Source organism: Lynx rufus, unplaced genomic scaffold (assembly GCF_022079265.1).
Source record: "Lynx rufus isolate CCGP_SWC_20201006 ecotype Redwood Valley unplaced genomic scaffold, mLynRuf1.p SCAF_21, whole genome shotgun sequence".
Lineage (NCBI taxonomy): Eukaryota > Metazoa > Chordata > Mammalia > Carnivora > Felidae > Lynx > Lynx rufus.
This window is the reverse complement of record NW_025814836.1, coordinates 18,280,157-18,301,626: the sequence shown is the minus strand read 5'-3', so window position 1 is coordinate 18,301,626 and position 21,470 is coordinate 18,280,157. Positions and strand designations below refer to the sequence as shown.

General features: G+C 40.6%; 1 pseudogene; it reads left to right on the top strand.

The window, feature by feature from the left end:
- The first annotated feature begins 11,424 nt into the window (after positions 1-11,424).
- LOC124517272 (S-formylglutathione hydrolase-like) lies at positions 11,425-20,045 on the top strand (annotated as a pseudogene).
- Positions 20,046-21,470: the final 1,425 nt, after the last annotated feature.

Here is a 21,470-nt window from a genome sequence, read left to right as displayed (position 1 = left end):
GTGCAGACTCACGCTTCATGATGCCAAGTGAGAATTCCATCAGATCAGTCCCACCCTCCTCCAATGGGTGTGGCTCTAAATGGAGGCAAGAAAGAAGCATTAGTAAGAAACTATAGCCACATCTAGAATTAATCTGAACCTCCAGCATGCTGCCCTCAAATAAAGCTTACAAATATTCTACTGAATGCTTATGTGCAACTGGAAAAAACCCAACAAAACAAACAAACAAACAAAAACAAAAAACAAAAAACAAACCCTAGGTGACAGTGATTATATTTTGGTCAGTAACAATAAGACCCTTCCATTTTCTTCTCTCTTGTGTGCTCTCTCAAATTCTGTGTTCTGACTGGTGCTGAGTCTCTTGTTTCTACCAAAGATTTAATTGAAATGAAACAGTAGATTCATTTATAACATTGATTCTGCCTATGGAAATAGGCAAGTAATATCACTCCACTTCTTGGTAAAATAGGGGTTGCATCCTCTGTGAGACTAAGGGAAAGATTTACTCTGAAAATGCATTTATCATGCTCAACAAAGCACCAGAGAACAGATAGTAGCTATTATTAATTATAACTCTTCCTAGTCCAATTTTATTTTATTTTTTTTTAGGTTAGAAGTAATTTCTATATATTTATTATATATCTACAGATACAGATGTAGATTGCACATACACATATATTTGGAAAGAACTCGTTGGAGTACTAATATGTAATAGAGTGTCTGGCCGAAGGCTGTATAGGCTATTCCTAGTCCAATTTTAAATTAGTTGTGATTTCAAGTACTTCGCTAGGTCTCGACTTTCTGCGGCTAGCTGCTGATGCACCTGCCCTAACTCCCAGGTTCCACGAACATGATTCCTAAAGGGTCTGACGCCACGGTTTTGGAATGTAAGCACTGCCCACTCCTTTCTCTTTCTCAGAATTTGTCTTTGCTTTTTCCCCATGACTACTGGCATATTTAAGACAAACTCATAAAACAGGGCAAAGCACTCTTGCTTCAAAAGTGCTGTAAGTGTAAAATAATAATGCCAGGCTTGTCTTTGCAACCTCATCAGATACTCTGCAAAGCCAAATATCTGCTTATTCAGGCCCAGCCCTCCACTGAGAAGCAATAGAGTTAAGCCCTGAGCCCACATCTCTGGGCCCATTCAGTCCTGGAAGAGAAACCACCCCCCCCCACCCCGCTGTGATCCCTGGGGGCAGACAGTTCTTAATTGATTCTAATGAACACAGAACCGTCAGCCCCGGCTCCTCCCTGAGATGTGGCCCAGGGGGTTAACCTCCCATGTCCTGGTTAATCGGTTTCCTCCCCAGGCTGAATTAAGCCTCAATTTTTATTTTTGATTGAATCTGTCTTTGCTGACAGATGTTTTCTGGGCAACCCAGAAAGTCCTCAGCATGTGATAATGCGATGGAAGCTATAATGAATCCATAACTCCTCTGCTGGAATTATTTTCTGGAGCCTTTGAGAGATCAGGGCTGCACTGTCACAAGGGAAGGCACTGGGCTGGTGGTAAACCATTGGCAAGATGACTCTTTGGAAGTGTTGCCTAAACCTGCTCCAACCACATCCTGCTCCTTTTCAGAGGCAACATGGGGGCTGCAAGGCCAGGGTAGGTCATCTTGGATTTAAGTCCTCCTGCTGCCACTCGCCAGCATTGCGTGTCTTGCCATGGAGATCATGTTAACAACGCAAGACTCGTTGCTAACAGCTATGATTCTTTTACATCCTCATTACTCAGAATGCAGTCCTCAGACCAGCATCTCCTGGCAGCTTTGCTAGAAATACAGAATCTCAGGCCATATTCCAGAATCTGCATTTTACTAAAATCTCTACATCATTTGCTCACTCATGAAAGTTTGAGAAGCGCTTGGAATCAGCTCATTCGGTTCTCATGATAATACTGGGCATTTCGGGAAGGTGTGGCCAGCTCCGCTTCTTTCTCACCCCCACTGCAAAGACTTGGTGACATTTGTTCCTGGTCGTGTAGCTAGGCCACGGGGCAACACGCTGATAGGCCAGCATCCTGTTTCCTTTCTCTTGACAAGCATCTTAGATTTTCATAGGGCGTAGAGGGGATGAATTCGGGATTTTCACCCTTTATTTCCATTTCTCAAGAGAGTTGTATAAATGATCCAGTCTCTGGAGGACTAGAAGCTTCACGATTTATTTGCTTTGGAAAAAGAAGGGGCTCTGATTCATAAATACATTTTTTAAAAGGATGAGCATATTTACTGCTAACAACCAGTTTCTATGGTTTTGGTTTCTCAGTAATAAGGATGATAAATCATAAAGGACAGGAGCAGGGTAGAAGTATTTAAAGAAGAGAGAAACATAGGATCGGGACTGAATAAACAAGAATATATTTAAGTACCATGATCCTATCATTTCGGGATCCAATTTTCCAACAGATGTAACTGAGATCTTATTATGTGTTCCTCAGAGGACACATCAGATATAGAGCATGTGACATCCACACTTTCTATTCAACCTTATCTCGGGCTTTAGACATGAGTATACCATGAGGAAATTGCTTGGGGACAAGATGGAAAGCTTCTGGGGCATCTAGCTGGGTGAAGGCCATGGAGAATCAGATTACTGAAGCAACACCTTTCATTTGATTAATGTCTCTGAGAACGACTTTGGGAAACAGCTGAAAAATGGATTTGTGACTACATTTTAGGAAGAAAACCCTGGAATCCAGGAGAGGAAAGAAGAATGTGCACATACCTCAGAGAAACTACTGCCCACAATGAAAAGTATGTTAGTTATTTATTGCTTCATAGCAAATTACTTCAAAGCTAAGTGATTTAAAAGGTTTTTTTTTACATTTATTTATTTTTGAGAGACGGAGCACAAGATGGGGAGGGGCAGAGAGAGAAGGAGACATAGAATCCAAAGCAGGCTCCAGGCTCCGAGCCCGACGCGGGGCTCAAACTCACACTCTGTGAGGTCATGACCTGAAGTCGGATGCTTAACCAACTGAGCCACCCAGGCACCCCCAAAGCTCAGTGATTTAGATGGCAACAAACATTTATTGTCTCACACAACCTCGTGTGTCAGAAATTCAGGAGCGATTGGGCTGGGTGGTTCTGCTCGGGGTCTCTTATGAGATCACAGTTAAGATATTGGCAGGGGCTGCAGTCATTTAAAGACTTGAATGAGGCTGGAGGATCCATTTCTAAAAAGGTCCAGTCACACGACTGGGAAGTTGGTGCTGCCTCTTGGCAGAATGTTTCTGCTCCTTGCCATGTGGACTTCTCCAAAGGGTTCCTGAGTGTCCTCACAGCATGGTGACTGGCTTCCCTCAGAGAAAATGACTCATGGAAGCAAGATGCAAATCACAATGTCTTTTATGACCTAGCATCAGAAATACACATTGTTATTTCCTCAATATCCTATTAGTTCTACAAGTCCTCCCTCTTCGGTGCGGGAGGAGATGATACTATAGTGTAAATACTAGTAGATAGGGATCACTGGAGGCCATCTTTGAGGCTGGTTACCACAGAAGAGAAAATATAACTATTTAGGGACCAAGGGGGAAGTGTTCTGCCTGGATTCCTAACTTTCTCATGAATTATATGATCTTAGATGATTTGTAATGTCTTAGTCTCAATTTCTTAATTTCTAAAGATGCTACAGGCTCTTGAAATGATGGAAAACCAGGGACTTACAGAGTGAGGACCTCAGTTCAAATTGCAGTCCTTTCTCCCTTGCTGGAAGGTCTAAAGCAAGCCACTTACAGCTCTGAAGAATGGATTTCTGATCTCAAGTGAGGACAGTCCTGAGGGTTATAACAGATAATGGATGTGGACATATCCTGTAAATCTAAGGTCTGTGAACTTGTGAGGTATTGTTTTATTTCCTCATGGGCAAGCTGAAGTATAGGAAGCCAGACGGCAGGTTCATTACCATACAGAATAAAATTACGCTACTCTGCAATGCATTATGAGCCTCCAAACAGCCTCTTCTATCTGCCAGCCTAGGGTGGAAGCTTTTGAACTATGTCAGGTGGTTATTATAATACAAACTAAAAGCCATATCATTTCATATGTGTATTTTACAATTTATAAATAGCTTTTACTGACAGTATGTTATTTGGGCATTCGTTGTTGTTGTCGTTGTTGTTGTTGTTGTTGTTGTTGTTGCCAACGTAAAATAACTTGTTCATGAAAGTTCTTTTGAAACTAGTAATGTTTAGACATGTGAATGTCTACTATTCATGCTGGCTGTTACTTTTATGATTGATTATCATTCTCTCCCTTTAAATAGGCAAAGTCAGCCACTTAGGTCCCATCATTATTTTCTATCACATGAGAAATGTGCATCTCAGAAAAACTAAGTGGATTATTTAAGGTCACAGAGCTACTTAGGATGAATCTGTGGAGATATGTCTTATGTCTGTGGTTATCTTTTATTTTTAAGAATCCTGTTCGTAGAATGCTTGTGTGGCTCAATCAGTTGAGTGTCAGACTCTTGATTTTTGGCTCAGGTCATAATCTCAGGATTGTGGGATTGAGCCCTGTGTTGGGCTCCATACTGAGCACAGAGCCTGCTTAAGATTCTCTCTCTCCCTCTCTCTTTGCCCCTCCCCTACTTGTGCTCTCTCTCTGTCTCTCTTTAAATGTTTATTTATTTATTTTGAGAGGGAGAGAGAGAAAAATGGGAGAGAAAATGTGCAAGTAGGTCAGGGGCAGAGAGAGAAGGAGAGAGAATCCTAAGCAGGGTCCTCATTGTCGGCATGGAGCCCGGCACAGGGGTCAATCTCACGAACTGTGAGATCATGACCTGAGCTATAATCAAGATTTAGATGTTTAACTGACTGAGCCATCCAGGCTCCCCACTCTCTCTCTTGAAAAAAAAAATCCTCTTCTCGACTACTGAGATGAAAAAGGCAATAAAAGGAATCATAACTATTATTATTAAATTTTATAAACACATAGTATGGTCTTTCTTCATGACAAGTGCTGGAGTCATAAAGAGGAAGAAACCATGGTTTGCGGCTCACTTCCTGGTGGACATGGCAGATACAGTCAGGCTAGATGTACATGTGAGTCATTTCAAGGTAGTAGGATACATCTCTTTGCAGAAGTTCATTAAAAGTATGTGCCTTGGTGGAAACATTGGTGGACAAAATAGTCTTCTGCTCAAGGATATGAAGAGAAGGGGAGTGGTGCTTTGGGCTGGACTTTGAGGGCAGTAAGGGAGCTTCTAGGTCAGTGAAGGTGAAAGGCATTGTGGCAAAGTGGGGAGCTTGGCAGCAGCTTGTTTCAAAAGAGAGGGGGGACTGGGGCTAGATTTGAATGGCCCTGAAGGCATATTATAGCTATGGATTTAGTTTGGATTTAGTTCTACACATGGTGGAGAACCACTGGCATATTAAAAGACGTTTTCCTCAGGGGCACCTTGGTGGCTGAGTCAGTTGAGTGTCCGACTCTTGATTTCCGCTCAGGTCATGATCTCACAGTTCGTGAGATCCAGCCCCATGTCAGGCTCTGTACTGACAGCCTGGAACCTGCTTGGGATTCTCCCTCCTTCCCTCCCTCTCTCTCTGCCCTTCCCCTGCTTGTCCTCTCTTTCTCTCTCTCTCAATAAATAAATAAAATTAAAAAAAGATCTTTTCTTGATTATAAAAGTATAGAGAAGGATTTTGGACAGGGTGATGGCATGAAGAGAGTTATGAAAAATGTGTTATAAAAAGGGCAAGAATGAAAGCAGTAAGCTCATAGTTGATGAAGTGGGTCAGACTGGAATGAAAGAGAGTTTTGTCTTGACCTGTACTTAAGGATAAATGAATCTGTAGCCTTTGAGCAGTAGCTCAAAGGGGTCAAGAAGCCTTTTACATAAAGGGCTAGATGGCAAATATTTTAGACTTTCCTGGCCATACGGTCTCTGTGGCAAATACTCGACTCTGCAATTGTGGGAAAGCAGCCATAGACAATATGTAAATGATTGCATTTGGCTGTGGTCCAATAAAACTTTATTTATGGATGATAAATTTGAATTTTATATAATTTTCACATAATTTCATAGAATTTTCACATGCCATGACATATTATTCTTCTCTTGAATTTTTTCAACTATGTAAAAATGTGGAACCCATTCTTGGTTCCTGGGCCTTCCAAAAGCAGGCAATGGAATGCATTTCACCCACAGGCCATAGTTTGCCCACTCATGGTAGCCTATTGCAATTCCATTGCCATATTTACCTGTGTGGTCTTGGAACATGCAGGTGTGCCAGTCATAGTAAATGCAAACTTCACAGGGCAACCTCCATCTCCAGGTCACATTTGGAGTTGAAACACACCCATAGATAGTAGAACTGAAGCACAAGAAAGCGGAGGATGCATGTCTGTTGGGGCCATCTTCCCCACAGGCTGCTGAGATTCTGTGGGCAGGTTGGGGGAATCCTTGAATTTCTAACTCAGACTTTCTTCATGTGCCTCTGCACTGGTTGTCCCAGGCTGGGGTCTGGTGACTGCAGTCAGGCCAATGGATGGAATAGCTGGGCTCAGAAGACAGAAAAACATGCCTGCAAATTAGGTGGTTATGGGAGAGCTGGGTGAAGGGAAGACATGTCAATCTGGCACATTTAGTGCGGCAATGTAAGGTCCAGTCTTGCTTTGGAAAATGTCTATTCAAGTCCTTTGCCCTATTTTTTTTTTTTTTTTAAGAGAGAAAGAGAGCATGTGAGTGGAGGAGAGGGGCAAAGGGAGACAGAGAGAATCTAAGTAGGCTCCAAGCTCAGTGTGGAGCCTGAGACAGGGCTTGACCCCACAACTCTGGGATCATGACCTGAGCTGAAATCAAGAGTCGCATGCTCAACCCACTGAACCACTCAGACACCCTCTTTGCCTCACTTTTAAATCAGCTTATTTGTTTTGATGCTATGGAGTTGTAGGATGTCCTTATGTATTTTGGATACTAATTCCTTCTCATGTTTGAAAATATTTTCTCCCTTCTGTAGTTTGCCTTTTCACTCTATAGATTGCTTTCTGCTGTGTAGAAGCTTTTTAGTTTTATGGAGTCCTGCTTGTCTAATTTGGGATTTATTTCTTGTGCATTTATTTCCTGTGTCAAATCTGAGAAACCATTGCCAAGTCCAAGGTCATGGAGCTTCTCCTCCATGTGTTCCTCTAGGAGTTTTATACTCTCGGGTCTTATGTTCAGATCCATGATCCGATATATTTTTGTCCATTAATGTTAATAAGTATTCATGGAAATATACATAGTACTTGCATTATCTCATTGATCATACTCATAATCATGTTTCCTGTGAGAAGAAGCAAAACCAAAAGGGGTACAATGTTCCATTTCGAATTGCTCAACTAATCAATGGTAGATGTTGGGACCCGCCCCCGGATCATTTGACTCCAAATGCTATTATCTTTCACCCACCCTACCTGATCCTTTATATGGTACGTTTTGAAAGGAGTTGAAGGGGGCATGAGGAGAGAAGGGAGGGCTAATGGAACACCCAACTCTGCCTTCTTCTCCTTTTTTAAATATTTATTTATTTATTTTGAGAGAGAGAAAGAGAAAGAGAGAGTGAGCCCAGAGGAGGGACAGAAAGAGAGGGAGAGAGAGAGAGAATCCCAAGCAGGCTCGGCATTGTCAGCATGGAGCCTGAGGTGGGGCTCAGTCCCATGACCCTGGGATCATGACCTGAGCTGAATCAAGAATCAGACGCTTACCTGGCTGAGCCACCTAGGTGCCCCAAGTCTGACTTCTGAACAAAACATAGCAGGGATGTACTTGTTCAGTTTCCTAAGGAGAGTGATCAGCTTTCTTGGTCTATTTTTTCCTCCCTGAGTACCCTGCTCCCCACCCTTGTCTCTCTTCCCCATCCCTCTTGCTACCCACCGCCAGCAGTTGCCAGCAATTATTACTACGTCCAGGCTAAGGGACATAAAAGCAAATAATATCTTAGCAGATCTGATTTTGAAACCCAACAACCTAAGTATTTGAACTTCAGTCACATGTGGCCAATGCAGATTCTGTTTTTCATCAATTATATTTTCATCAAAGAGGGAAGGACAGAACTAAGGGGACAACACGTTTATTTCAGTGTGTGCTATTGGAACTCCCTGGTTGGCCTTTATCTAGCATGGTGAAATAATAAATGAGGAGCAATCATGAAAAATATCCAGTTTTACTCTTCTATCTAAATCAGGCATGTCCTTTCCAAGACTGTCAGTGAGCATTTCAATGAAGAATCCTCTTCTAGGCTTTGTGACAGGATGGATAGCTTTCTGAACAAATGGCCTGGGTCCCCCCCTATAAGATGGCTAGACTAAGAATGGTATCCTAGAAGCCAACGCTGCTTGCTGTGTTTTCTCAGAACGTGCAGAATTGGGTGATTTCCTCCCTACCTCCCTCTTTCTGTCTTCAGCCACACCTGGTCCATACAGTCCAATTCCACACCTTTTATCCTCCTTATGAAACATGAAGCACGGGCCCCACTGCTTTCCCGAGACAGTGCCTCGTAGGGTGTTGTCCTGTATGCTATTTCTTGCCACTCCTTATCCAGTTTCAGATGGGGGTCATCTATATTTATAAGTAGTCTAGATTTTCATGGCAATTCTGAAGACAGAAGGAGGATGGAGGTATTTTATGTACCCTGGGGCCAATTTCTCAGATCCCTGTGGACATACTCTCTTTTTCCAGCCCTTCTCTCTTGTCACCTCCTCCCCCTACTTTCTCCGATGCTCCCCTCCGTGCCTCTAATCCTTGGTCCTTCCTTCCCACTTCTGAATCATCTTCCAGGTCTTTTAACCTCTCAACCCTGTGTGACAAGCCATATGTCTCCATCCTGCTTTTACTTCCAAGATCTTCCAGATACCGGGATCCATTCTCCGTAGAGAGCTGTGCGGGATTTTAATGACAAAAATTTGTTATGTTGTGTTTAGAAGACCCGATTTCTTATCTTTGTCTTATCCATTTACAAACTGTGTGAGATTATGCAAAATACTTTATGTCTTGAAACAAGTTTCCTTTCTGTAGAATGAAACTAACATCTGTTCTGCTATCTGGAGGATCATCAAAATATAAAATCATCATAGCAAATATGTGTGGAGCACCGACCGTGTCCCAGGCACCATGCTGAATGTTTTAGGCATGTGGTCCCACTTATCTTATGATGTTGGAACTATTATCACCCCCGTCTCACAGACTACTAAATTAAGTGTCTGAGCTGCTAAGTAACTTGTCCAAGGTTTTCTAGCAGGTAAGGAGCAGAGCCAAGACTGAAATTTGAGACAGGAACCTCAGTACTCCAAAGGGACCATTACAAGAATCTGTGGTGGTACCTGGCCCAGACAAGGGCTCATACCCATTTGCTCACTGAATGGGGGAACTAGATTACATACTTTTCTTGTAGGATAATGGGAGGTATGGTGTGATTTTCCAAAAAAATCAGGATAACTTGAAATTACTCACTTTACTAGCTTTATTGGTAAGTCACGTTGCTGCCATGTATCTAATACGTCCCGTAGAAGCACGCCCGTCTAGTATGGTGGCTGTGGAAAGAGACCAGGATTTAGGAACTGGCCAAGCAACTTAAACTTTCTAAGCCTCCGTTTTCATCTGTATTTTTTATAATTCTAATTTATAAAAGCATCCATGTTATAGGTTGCTGTAAAGGTTCAATGAGATCATGCCTGCGGAATGTTTAACACGTAGCTTGGCATATACTAATCATTCAGCTCATGTTGTCTGTTAATGGCAACCACAATCATGGTGAAGTAGTAATGAATTGATAACATATCAGCATGAGAGTTCTGCTGAGTTTTGATTTTGCCCCCGCTTCTCTGTTTGGTGGCTGTGCGATTTTTATGGTCCCTATTGAGTGGTTTGACATTGGCAGAGGTCGAAGGGGGGATTCTGATACACATACAGAACGGGAAGCCAGAGACTTGTATTTAAATCATTTCTATTACTCACTTGTTCTGTAAGCTTGAGCAAGTTACTTTTTCTAAATTAATCTTACATGTAAAAATAACAATGAAAACACCTGCCCTTCCTCCCCACCCCCTACCTACAGTGTGAGGTTTGGCTGATACAGTGATTGTGACGGTGCTTTATGAACTCTAAGTGCTGTGTAGGTGTTATTTTTTTTCCCTTCCCTTCCATCTGAGAGCAGTGCTTTTCAGCTCCCCTTAAATGACCCGACACTTTGCCCTTGGTTAATAAACACATTTGTGCACGAGCATTTGGCTAATAATGGGAACTACCTTTGCAATACATGTTTTCCCTTCAACAGCAAAGTGGGCCATTGTGAGCTAAACTGTAGCTGTGACATTTACAATAATAAGTTTATAAGAGCAATTGCTACCTTGCCTATTTTGCTAGTATGGCATAATAGAGACGATTTAGGGTGATTAGATCTGCAAAGTGACAGTTTGAAGGAATGGTCAGAGAGGAGAGTGAAGAGAAATGAGTGCCTGAGATCCTGAATTTGCAATCAGATCAAGAAAGAATAACCTCTGAGACGAGCTACCATTTATTTCAGGGTGTGCCATATACCAGTAACTTTCTAGGAACCTTCTCTAAGCCTTCCGAGAACGTTGTGATTTATGTATGCAATATTGTGATTTATAAGAAATATATTTTTGGTCATTCAAATGATCAAAATATAATATTCCTTATGTATTTGGTTCTTGTCCAGGGTTTCTGGCTTATAGCTCCTAAACTCCTTGAAATTTCCTGTGATAAGGGCAACAAAGTTACCTTTTTTATGTTAATGAGGTGACTTTTGGAAAGGATGGGGGTTGGGGCTGGTTGCCAGGAGAACCAAGGATGTGACTGGAGGGGTGGAACTTTCAGTTTTACCCCCAGATGGGGCGGTGGGGGTGGGGAATGGGAAAGGGACTGGAGATTGAATCAGCCAATGACCAATGACTTAGTCGTGACTATGTAATGAAGCCCCCATAAAAACCCAAAGGACCAGATTAGGAGAGCTTCCAGGTTGGTGAACATGGAAGGAGGGGGGTTTGGAGAGAGTGGTGTCCTGGAGAGGGCATGGGAGCTCCGCCCTCTTTGCTCACACCTCACCCTGTGCATCTTTTCATGTGGCTGTTGATTCATATTCTTTATCATATCCTTTAATAAACTGTAAACCTAAGTAAATGGTGTTTCCCTGAGTTCTGTGAGCCACTCTAGCATATGAGTCGAACCTGGGGAAGAGATTGTTGGAACCTCCAATCTGCAGCTGGTAGGTCAGAAGCCCAGGTAAAACCTGGGGCTTGCAGCGGGAGTCTGAAGTGGGGTTGGAGGAAGTCTTGTAGGACTGAACCCTTGACCTGTGGGTCTGATGCTATCTCTGGGTAGATGGTGTTAGAATTCAGGTGAATCCTTGGATACCCTGCTGGTGTCCGAGAATTGCTTGGGGTTGTATGTGTGGGAACTCCCACCTCCCTTTCCACCATGTTGGATTGGGTAAGAAAACCTAAAAGACGGCATTACCATTCTTGTTTTATGGATGAGGAAACTGAGGCTCAGATGTTTAGGTCATCCGTCTGCCTCCTTTGAATCTTAGTTCTCAGAATATGGACCACCACTTAACTGGTTTCACAAGCCAAAGTGCTCTGAGTTGGCATTGATGTACTCCTTTCTCTTACTTCCCTGATCCAATGTATCATGACAACCTAAATGATTTTAGTTCTTAAGTATCCCCTAGATTCTGTTCACTCTTTCTATTCATGTCATCACTAGCTCTTGTATGAATCACGGCACTGGCCTTCTACCCAGGTACCGGTGTCCATGCTGTCCTCTGATGTGTTCACGCTTGGGACTGATCATGTCCTACAGCCCCATGCCACTCAGAAGGAGGGCAAACCTCTTAACCGTGGTCACAGGTGCCTCTCCATTGTTCAGACCTCTCCATGGGCCCCTCTTCTCTGCTCCGTACTGTGCACACTCACTCTCCCAGGCTGGACATGGTCCATCCCAGCACTGTGCCCTTGCCTGGGATGCTGGCTCTTCCTCATTTCGCCCTCTTATCCTTCTCAACTCTGCTCCAGCGTTCCCCCTAAGGCAAGCCTCCTCTGACCTTTGCAAGAAAGACACATCCTCCTGGTGGATGCCCTCACAGTTCCAGGGAACCTTCCTTCCCAACACTTATAACAGTTGCTATAACTTGGGTAACAGGTATGCTGGTGTCTGTCTCTGCCTCCAAAGTGTAAAGCCAGGAAGGCAGGGCTGGTATCTGAGTTCCTAGAGCCTAGCATGCTAAGGGAGATATTGCTGAGTTTGTGGGTGACTTGGTCAAGGCATCGCAGCTAGGAAGTGACAGACTGGGGATTTAAACTCATTTCTTTCTGACTCTAAAGACTTTGCACTTAATACCATTCACTTTAGGGCAGTGTCATTCTAGCAGTAAGACTGATAAGTATACTTTATACTAAGATCAAACATATTTTGGTTCCATCAGATAAAGTTTGATAAAAATGGATTATTAAGAACAGATTTGATAAGCCGAGCTGCCTGCCCAAGGTTTGGGGATTTTGCATCAAAGAGAAATGTAATGAAAATGGATCAACCTGGGCTGATGGGAGGGGGTGGGGGCTGGAGGGTGAAGGAGAGTGGCTCCTTCTATAGTGCCCTTGACCCTTGCCTTTTCTGCATTCTACGTGGAGCTCCCTACCCTGAGTGCAGTGAGGTAATGATGAATGACCTCTGTTGGATTGTGTGTGTTGGCTTATGTATGAGTGAAGCAGTTTCTTTGAATCAATGAAGTTGCGCAATTGAGGAATTGGTAGAAAATTCCAAGTATGCCATCATACTTTGTCTTAAGCACCGCCCCCCTGCCCCAGAAACCACATCATCTTGAACTTACTTTTATTTACTGGTACTGATGGCTACGGGATGGAGGAGAGGGAGAGAGGAGCCAACACTTAGCTCCTGGTTTCAGTTCTGCTACAAATGAGCAAATGGAATTTGATCAATCCCCTTATAACCTCTCTGGGCCTCAGTTTCCTCATCTGAAAAACCAGAGTGAATAAGCAGGCCTGAGTTCCTTTCAAATCGGACACTCCATTCTCTGTCTTCCTACTGTTGAAATACTTATGGAAACCATTGTTCTCTCACTCTCTCCTTCGGACATTATGACTTCTGTGTTGTCTTTTGGTGTCATCGCCCACCTAAATGACCCCTCACAGAAATGAAATCTTTAATCATTTCCACCGGGTGAGTGCAAAGGCTGAAGGGAAGCACTAGCTGTCAATAGCTCTGCGGATGGCAAATTAATTCAGGGAGATAGGATCCATGCAAACACGTGCTTAGACGGCCATAATTTGCCTTTCATTTTCCTTTGCAACTTAGGAGAAAGTGAATAATTTCCAATGAGCCTCTCATTTGAACATATTGAAAAAACATGTCATTAGCAAAAGGAGCATTTAGTTGCTTGATTACCATATTTCTCCAAGTATGAGGGACAGTCATTTTTTCAGTTGGAGATAATTAGCTGAGCAGAAAGATGCAAAATCTCGGGGGCAGCAAAATCCTTGTATGTCTTCTATGGGGGTGGTGACAGCAAAGTGAAAAAAGGGAGAGCTTATGAGGCCATTAAACACCTAGGGATGTGGTCAGCCGTATCTCTTATGGATAGCCAGATAGAAGTCTCTAAAACTGTGGATGGAAATATGTTTATAGGGTCTCATTAACCCAAGAAAAGTGCAAAACAGAAAGGACTAAAAACAATGTAAATTTTTAAAATTCAGTGTTTGATTTGCTTATCTGCTTCTGATGCTTTCTTGTCATCACAGTTACATTTTCCTTCTTCCTGTCTATGGCCACCTGGCTTATGAGCTACAAGGGTGACCTGGGCAAGTTGCTTCAATTCTCTATATTTTGAGTTTATACACTTTGGGGAAATAATCCTGGATTTTCATGTCTGAGATAATATTGTTCAGATCTCCTAAGATCATTGGTTACATACGGGCTTTGGAAAACTCACCACCCACCATGGCTGAGGGCAACTGTTTCTTGGGGTTTGCCTGGTACCAACAGGGTGGACTGGAGAGCAGTGTCCGAGGAGGGGATGTTAGGATTTTCATAGATTCTTTTTTTTTCTCCAGAAAGAAAGCATTGCACTTGTATTTGAAGACACCTCTCTGGACAGGCATATGGAAATCCTAAGGTTGTCAGAGCTTTGTGCTTATTCTAGAGTAGCGCTTTAAGATTTTGGGCAGTGCCATGGTTTTCCATTACAGATTTTAGGCAGCAGGCTGGTCATGGCGTCCCTAACATGCAAGAATCTTGTCAATGACGGGGCATGGAAGACTGGGATCACATCTTCTTTCCCTTCAGGCTGGGAAGTCCCAGGAGGGCAATGTGAAAAATTTAATTGGAACATATATCAGTGGTAATAAGGAATCAATCTCTTAAAGGTTTCCTAGGAGAGTCCCTGACGATTTATAAAAGAAACAGCATTGATTAAATGACTCTGATGCGTCCTTCTCCATGGAGACAACTCAGGTCAGTAGGCTACTTAGGACCTCATGTTCCCCTTTGCCAATAACCCCCACTCATAGAATTTATTTAGGGAGTAGCTCATGCTATTTAACTCAATATTTTGATTAGCAGGGCTAGCATTCATGGAATATCAATATAAATTGCACTATCATACCAGACTTCATTTAACAATTATCTGCTCTAATTCAATTTTTCTTTAAGAACAGAATTTTTTTTTTATAACTAAGTTTATCATTAGGACCATGAACATTTTACAATGCTGGAAAAACCTATTTGAATTTCTTTTCATTTAAAACCTGTAGCCTTTTATATAAGCCAATGTTCATAAATATTGTACTTTCCCACTCTAGAAAAATTGGTGTTTAGAGCAAAGTATGAACAAAAAGCCATCTGTTACCCCAACTCCAAAGATTAAACAATACTGTTAATCTCTTAGTCTAATTCTGGTCCTTTTTGCTGCACCTGTATTTCATATAGTTTCATCACATGTCACAAAAATTGTATATATATTACATAAAAATTTTTTTAATGTTCATTTATTTTTGAGAGAGAGAGAGACACAGAGTGCAAGCTGTGGAGGGCAGAGAGAGAGGGAGACACAGAATCAGAAGCTGGCTCCAGGCTCTGAGCTGACAGCAGAGAGCCTGATGCCATATCATGGCATAAACCATGAGATCATGACCTAAGCCAAAGTCAGATGCTTAACTGACTGAGCCACCCAGGTGTCCCTATATTACGTTAAAATAACACATTTGATTATTATAAATGAAATACATGTTTCGTATGTACAAATAGAACACATAAAAAAACATAAAAAGGAAAACTAAGGTCACTTAGAATCTTCCCAGATAATCACCATTAAAATTTTGGTGTATTTTCTCAGAATATTCTTTTCTAGGCCTTTTCTCTTTTTTCTTCCTATTAAATTCTTCAAAAATACAGAAAAGACAGAGACTGAGATAACCGACACCCATGTATCCAACATCAAAGTATCAAAAATATGAATATTTTTCTACATATTGTTCAGATTCTTTTATTTATTTATTTATTTTTTGTTATCCAGTGTCCCTCTTCTTCCCCCCCCCTTTTTTTTTGGCAAAATGGAACATTACAGATACAGCTGATGCTCCCTGTGCTCATTTTTATCTTTTCAAGATTTATCCATATTGAAATGTGAAACTCTAGTCTATTTAATTTCACTGCTGACTAATATTCTACCAAATGGACATATCTACACTATTGCCATATGCGTTCCCATGTAGGTCTCTTGAAAAGCATCTCTTAACATGTGTGGCATTGCTAATATGTGGGGCAGGCTTGTGTCCAACTTTACCAGACATTGACAAATTGTTTAAAGTGGTCGTAATAATTTGTATTCCCATAAGCGACATTGGACAGCTTGTTTTGTTTTTGGCTTCACTTGGTATTGCTAAGCTTTAAAGTGTTTGCTAATCTTAAGAGCGTAAAATGGCTTCTTTCATTGTACATTGCCTATACCTTATTATTGGTGATACATGTGACTTTTATTTGTAAGTCACAACTGGTGTGGATTTGCTTTTCAGTTCAACTCATTTATTGAGTACTCATCAAGTTCAGTATTTTCTGAGGTTGCTAAACAAGGCTGCTGCCAAGCCTGGCCACTCAGATCTACCTTCTCCAGCCCTCCACCGCCATCAGTATTGCTGTCTTCTGGTTCTAGAGTTCTCCTTCTTCCCCTTCTCCTCCCTGGGAAGGTTCTGGCTATAGAAATCAGCTGCAGTAACAGGAAGGATTCTATTAAAGCAACTCTCATCATCTTCTTACCTACTAATCATGCTGACCATAAAATATACTTAAATTAATTATACAAGTTATACATGAAACCAGAGCATATACATGCAATACCAGAGCATATGGAAAGTGCAAATCCTCTTACAATCTTGTCCCCCTTATCCAATAAATAACCACTTGTAGATAACCTGTGCTTTTTCCTTCCTATTTGTGTTTATGCACCAATACAACAAATGTTTTTGAACATGTCTCTTGGGTTCATAAAATTTTTTTAACTTAATATGATCTGTCACCATCTGTGCAGTATTCTATAGTATGGAAGCACCATAACTAACCAAATTCTGCTAATTATGGGCTAAATTTAGGCTGCTTCCAGTTTTCCATTTGTAAACAATGTTGGGGAAAACATTCCTGCAAATGTCTTTGGACATCTTTGGACATTTGCCTCAGGAGAAAATTTCTAGAAGTGCTATTTACATACCAATTTTTTGAGTTCCTGATAAATTGGTGACTTCTCGGTAGGTTTTGGACGTAGTACGTCGATTCTGTGAACTTTATGTTTTGTGTAAAATGGTGGAAGTAATAGTAACTGCCTGATAGGGTAGTTGGTTTTTTTTTTTTTTTAAGTTTACTTCTTTATTTTGAGAGAGAGAGAGAGTGAGAATGTGCACATGCAACCAGGGGAGAGGCAGTGAGAGAGAGAAAGGGACAGAGAGAATCCCAAGCAGGCTGTGTACTGTCATCACAGAGCCCAACTTGGGGCTTGATGCCATGAACAGTGAAATCATGACCTGAGCCAAAATCAAGAATTGCCCACTTAACCAACTGAGCCACCCAGGGGCCCCAATGATAAGGTAGTTTTGAGGACTGAATGAGATAATGTATATAAAGTTTGTACACAGAGTTTGGACCATAGTAGAGGTTCAATCAATGTCTGTTTTTCACCTCTTTCTCAGCAAAAAGGAAGTATCAAAAATGGAAATGAAACACATTTCCACTCATATCAGATTTTGGTCTAGAGCTGGAATTGTTCTCCAATATCTCTAACAGATTCCTATGGAAAGAAAGATATATTGTCCATTCAGAATGTAAAAAGAAGGGTAATAGAGGGAAAAATTCTTCAGTCATCTTTGTGAAAAGCCATCATGTGGACTGTATTTCTCAAATGGTAAAGTGAGGCAGAAAGGCAGCTCTTGATAATTCTTGCTTTCTTGCCATCAGTTTCCCACTGCTTTTATTCTCTTGTCTGGGAATAATTGTAATGATTGTAACAATTATAAAAAATAACAAAAACAGTTATTCCAGAATTCCAGAATTTCTGGAATGCACTGACTCTAGTAAGGAGGCAACAGAGATGGTTAATTTTTCCCCTTATCCTTCAAAGTTGCTCTGGGGTTCATTCTTATCCATCCTTTAGATAAAGAATTTGGCATCCTATGTATTTTTTTAAACAACTTTAGGGTTTAAGAAATCCTATCCCATTTAATTTCAAAATTTTAAAATCTCATCCAATTTAAAACCTATTCTTCCTTGCATATTTTAATGTTTAGAAAAATCAATGAGAAATGCTAAAATTCAATGGATAATTTTAAGTGGCATCATAAAAACTATGTAAATATTCCAAAAGAAGTCAGAAAAAAGGAACAGGGACAAAAAGCTGAGAGGACAAACAGAAAACCAACAAAATTGCAAAGCAAATAATGAAATGATGGACCTAAATCCAATCACATCATTCAGTCACCAGTAAGTCAATATTTAATAACATTAAATGTTAATAAGCTACACACTCCAATTAATATGTAAAGATTGCTACTTGGTTAAAAAAAAAAACAACAAAGTTCAAAGACCCAATTATAGGCTGTCTATAAGAGATTCACTTCAAATATAAAACTATAGATAGATTTAAATAAATATATTTTAAAAATATACTATGTAAACAAAATGATAGAAGTAGCTGGAGTAGCTATATTAATATTGGACAATATGTGTTATAAGTCAAAAAGAAAAAGAAGGATCTTTCCTGATAATAAAAGAATCAATTCACCAGGAAGCACAAACATTAAAAAAATATATAAGTACCTAATAACAGAGCTTTAATCTACATGAAGCAAAATAAGTAGTAATAGATAATCCACAATTTTTATTGGTAATTTGAATACCCATCTCTCAAGCAATTGATAGATCAACTAGACAAAATTTAGCCAAGCTAATTTATAGAAGACTATACCCAACAACCACAGAATACACATATTTTTCAAGGGTATATTGTATTCACCAGCATATGGTAAATCACAGTCTGGGTCATTAAAAAAAAATTCAATAGTTTAAATCAAATTGAAACCACACACAGTATGTTCCCTGACCACAATAAAATTAAAATAGAAATCAGCAATAAGATATGTAGGAAAGTTTCGACTATTTGGAGATTAGACATAATCCATGGAGCAAAGAGAAAAATCACAGGAGAAAATAGAAAACATTGTAATATGAATAGCAATAAAAATAAAACATATCAGTATTTGTAGAATACAGCTGTAGGAGTGCTTAGAGGGAAAGTTATAGCTCTATATGCTAATATTAGGAAAAGGGAAGGCTCTCAACTCAATGGCCTGAAGAATATAGGGGAAACAAAAAAGGCAAAGAAAACCCAAAGGAAATAGTATAAAGGAAATTATAAAGATAAAAGTGCAGAGATTGGATAAATGAAAACAGAAAATAGAGAAAACTAACAAAACAAAAGCTGGCTCTTTGAGAAGATTGTAATTAATAAACCACTAGCTACTCTGATCATGAAAAAAAGAGGAGAAAACACTAGTTCTCAATATCAGAAGCGAAAGAGGGATTATCACTACAGATCCTATAGACATGAGGAGGATAAGAAAGTATCAAGAACAACTTTAGAAGTTGAGGCCCTGCCTTTCCACTCTGGCTGCTGCTCATAAACCGATTTCCAGCAACAAGTGCTTTGGAGGATTGCAGAAAGTTTTTGAACATGACAGTGTTGAACTGAACTGCAAAATGAAATTTGCTATCTACTTACCACCAAAGGCAGAAACTGGAAAATGCCTTGCACTGTATTGGCTGTCTGGTTTCACTGGCACAGAACAAAATGTTATATCAAACTCTGGTTCTCATCAAGCTGCCTCAGAATATAGCCTTGTAATCACTCCAGATACCAGCCCTCATGGCTGCAATATTAAAGGAGGAGATGAGAACTGGGACTTTGGCACAGGTGCAGGGTTTTATGTGGATGCCATAAAGATCCTTGGAAAACTAACTACAGAATGTACTCTTATGTAACTGAAGAGCTTCTCCAACTCATAAATGCCCATTTTCCGGTGGACCTCCAAAGGATGCCTATTTTTGGCCACTCCATGGGAGGCCACAGAGCTTTGATTTGTGCTTTGAAGAATCCTGGAAAATACAAATCTGTATCAGCATTTGCTCCAATTTGTAACCCAGTGCTCTGTCCTTGGGGCAAAAAAAAAAAAAACAAAAAAAAAAAACCCTTTAGTGGATATTTGGGAACAGATCAAAGTAAATGGAAGGTTTATGATGCTACCCATCTTGTGAAATCCTATCTGGGTTCTCAGCTGGACATACTAATTGATCAAGGAAAAGATGACCAGTTCCTTTCAGGTGGACAGTTACTACTTGGCAACTTTATAGCTGCCAGTACAGAAAAGAATTTCCCCTGTTTTTAGATTACAAGAGGGTTATGTAGAGTAGATTACAGCTACTACTTCATTGCAACCTTCATTACTGATCACATCAGACATCATGCAAAATACCTGAATGCATGAAAAACTTCAGATAAGAGAATTTGTTCAGGATTATAAAATTGTAATGAACAGTACTGCAGGGAAAGAGGATTTCAAGACATTGGATTTCAGAGTGCTAAAAATACATCATTCCATAGTTGAATCACTTTCTGAGTAAATATATAAAACCAGGAGAAAAAAAAGAGACTATTATGAACAACTTTAAGGGGACAAATTCAACAGTGTGGATGAAATGAACACATTTTTTTTTGGAAAATGCAGCTTATAACAAGTGACACAGGATCTAGCAGAAAAATTGGTAAAAGCTTCTGCTAATCTAAAGATACATTAAGTCAGTGAATATGCAAGCCACAGACTGGGAGATTTATAAATGCATTTTCTGGGGTGCCTGGGTGGCTCAGTCGGTTAAGCGTCCGACTTCGGCTCAGGTCACGATCTTGCGGTATGTGAGTTCGAGCCCAGCGTTGGGCTCTGTGCTGACTGCTCAGAGCCTGGAGCCTGTTTCAGATTCTGTGTCTCCCTCTCTCTCTGACCCTCCGCCGTTCATGCTCTGTCTCTCTCTGTCTCAAAAATAAATAAATGTTAAAAAAATTTTTTTTTAAATAAAAACTAAATGCATTTTCTGACCAAAGACAAGATTTGAAGGTATATAAAGATTTTTTTGACAACCTGACCATAAAAAGATAAAAGAACAGCAACAACAAAAACGACCCTCCGGGAGAAGGAAAGATTTCAGGATACACTTCACAAGGATGATACACAGATGGGAAAGAGTACCCAGCATGATTACTCATCAAGGAAATACAAATTAAACCACAACAAGGTACCACTCCACACCCACCAAAATGGGTGTTTGGGAAGATTAAGCAGTAGTGTTGGTAAGAATGTGGAGTGACCCAAACTCTCCATATTGCTGGTAGGAATACAAAGTACGATGACTTTGGAAAATTTCTGGAGTTTCCTTATAAAACTAAACACACACTTACTCTATACATCCAGTAACTTCACTGGTAAGTATTTACTCAAGGTTAAGGAAAATGTATATTTAAAAAAACAAACTTGGTAGGGGTGCCTGGGCGGCTGAGTCGGTTGGGTGTCCGACTTCAGCCCAGGTCATGATCTCACAGCTCGTGGGTTCAAGCCCCACATTAGGCTCTGTACTGACAGCTCAGAGCCTGGAGACTGCTTCAGATTCTGTGTCTCTCTCTCTCTGTTCATCTCCTGCTTATGCTCTGTCCCTTTCAAAAATAAATAATTGTTAAAAAAATTTTTAAAAACAAACCTGGTAGGAGAACATAATAGCTTTATTTTTACAGCCAAAGACTGGACACAGTTCTGGTGTCTATAAACATGAGAATGCATAAGCAAATATATTAATTCATTTGTGGAATAGTACCCAGCAATACAAGCAAAAGAACTCTTGACATGTACAGCAATAGGGTTGAA